We start from the raw sequence: 3,013 nt of genomic DNA, 5'->3' as shown, positions 1-3,013 counted from the left end.
CTATTATGCCTATGTATAACGTGTACTGATGCATATTTACATGTTTAGAAGTATTCATTTTGAGTGATCCCAGGAAAGAATTTGTATTGGCTCAAGAATAAGCTTTAAAATTTTAACACTGTGTACAAAGAGGGGGGGGGAAGCCGCGGCTCCCACGGCTCCCCCTGGATACGTCCCTGGTAATAACCATTAACAACCTATGGCAATTGCACATATAATTAGCTCTATCACACGTTTTTGTTTTACAGTTACAGATCAATTATTATTATATTAATATGTATGCTAAAAAGCTAAAATAATGGAAAATGGCAGCCATTTTAAACTGTAATAGCTCAAAAATGTGTACATATTTAGTTAACTGTTGTTGTCATTGTTATAAGTGGGTTTCCAATTGAATACTGCATTTTAATGACATAAACTTACAATATTACTGACAATTTTATGAAAAAATGGCGGCCATTTTGAAACTGCTGGCAACCCTCCTTACGTATGAAAAAAAAATGTTGCACATACTTTTTTGATTTATCAATGTCTACTCTTCATCATATCCAATTTTTTAAAAATATAGCAAAAAAATGTAACCTGATATTGCTACATTTCGGACTGGACTTATTATGTGTTATAGTAGTAGCGGATTCAGGAATTTGAAAGAGAGGGGCTCAAGAAGGAGGGACTGTCACAAGCACACAAACGGGCTGTAAACTCACACAGCACTGTATTGAGAAACAAGCCTCCATAGCCAGAATAGGGCGTAGAACGTGAATTTTGTGTGAATTGGGTTTTTGTGTAATAAATCAAGTATAACTTTTAATCTTACTATTCCTGAAGTTTGAGTTTAAAATTATAACGGTAAGAGGTAAATTCTAGCCATTTTCGGATGGGAGCTAGTGAAAAATGAATAGAAACCTGCCGAAAATAAAAGCATTTTTCTCAAAACTTGATTTAAGAAAGTTGATAAGATGACAATTATTCAAACGGTCATAGCCTGAGGACGAGTTTACAGCACTTTTGTGGGCTTGGGTCACTGGAGGGTCTATACCACCTCAGAAAATGAATGATTATGGCTCTGATTTAAAACGTACATCTGAAATTTATACACGCAACACCCGCCATCACAGAGTAAACGTGGTCTTACCTCTACTAAAAGGAAATAAGCAGTCTCACTCTACCGTTCTGCGATTAAAGACTGGGGTGCTCTTCCAGCTCATTTAAAATTATTCACGAACATTTCTACATTCAATTCACACATTAAAAAATATTCTAAACAGAACAGTACAGTACTTAATTGCAATTATTCTAGATTAATCGTTCCAATGGGTTAAATTTTGATCTTCGAACACTTTTTATAGGCCTATTCACATTTTCTGGGTGCTGTTTTTTGTTATTAGGCCTATGTACTTTTTTCAATTGTTCTTGATGTACCTTTCTAACTTTTTATGAATGTTAATTATGATGCAATTCAGTATTTGTATTTCAAATGTTAAGCTTTATTTGTATATCAGATTTTGATGTAAATTTTCACATTTTAAATATTATGATTTTATACGTATTTTTTTTATGTGCAATTTTGAACCCCTTTGGAAATGGGCTGGTTTGTGCATGTTTATCACTGAATAAATTCAATCAATCAATCAACGGCCGGAAATGACACTCTCAGACTAAAAAATTGAATATATTTTATTTATCTCCATTTAAAAAAAAATATTTTGACAAATTGAGGGAGAGGAGGCGGCCCGACTGGGCCCCTGAATTCGCCATTGTAGGCCTATAGATAGTTAAGAATTCGGTAGAAGTCAGCTGGCTAATACATTGCAAAACTCACACATGATGTTTTGTTAAAAGCCATTTGTTAAATTTTGATGATGCCAATCCACTTCATTATTATTATGCCTATTAATTCGTTTCTTTATTATATTAACAAGCATGAAATATTTTCCTGTCAAATGAGATTAGATCACAACATAAAAAGAGGCAAATCAAATCAAGAGTTTGAAGCCATTTATCTATATAAGCAAGTCATATCTATACAATGGAGAATTCAAGTGTTAAAGGCATTTGTTTAATTTTCATGATGCCAATCCAAATGATTATTATTAAAAACCTATTAATTTGTTTCTTTATAATATTAACAAGCAAGAAATATTGTCCTATCAAGTGACATTACCATCAGAACAGTAAACCAAAATCAATCAAATCAAATCAAGTGTTTATTGTCCAAATATAACGGAAAAGTGTACTGAAAATTCGTCTTAACACAAACACAAACAAAAAACCCTACCAACGAACAACAAATTGCACAATCATTCATAAACTGAAGTCAGATTAAAGAAACAAAAAATACAAATGACCTATTTACATTGATTAAAAAGTTTATAAAAATACAATAGACCTATATATCTACAAAGTTATTAATACAATTTACAAATTCAATAAGTTATCAGTGGTAGATCCAGAAATTCAAAATAGAGGGGGCCCGGGGAGGTTCTTTCACAGATGGAAGATCTATACCACCTCAGTTTCTACCACAATTTCCAATGAATCTCCGGACTCTCGTCCTCGACACCCCATTACTCTCCTGCGGCTCCTCCGACATAGTCCATCCCACTGCAATTGCTATTCGCTATCAAAGTACAATCGGCCTACTAGATATATACTATATAATGTAATAGACCACAACATGCAACAGCAAAATGTAATTTATTCAAACCTAAGTCAAAAATGTAGTCTATGGTTTAAATTCTTTTAAATCTCAGTTTTTGGCTGACGACTAATTCAATACAGTAGTTACAAATTTAAAAACGATGTAACGATGCCAAACAATTCAATACAAGTCATTTTCGACAGTCTTCAGGTATTTTGTTACATACCGTAACAACTGCCTAGGTTACATGCAATGCCCTTATTCAAGACTCTAGAATTAATTTCCTTACTAATAATATTAATAATATATAATAATGAAGATGATAAGAACCATAATGGTTAATTATTGTGAGTTTCCATATGTGTATGTGTG

This window comes from Anneissia japonica, unplaced genomic scaffold, assembly GCF_011630105.1.
Source record: "Anneissia japonica isolate Jap-2015-1 unplaced genomic scaffold, ASM1163010v1 scaffold287767_len825999_cov190, whole genome shotgun sequence".
Taxonomy (NCBI): Eukaryota; Metazoa; Echinodermata; class Crinoidea; order Comatulida; family Comatulidae; genus Anneissia; species Anneissia japonica.
The sequence above is the reverse complement of the archived record's forward strand: the minus strand, read 5'-3'. Positions refer to the sequence as shown.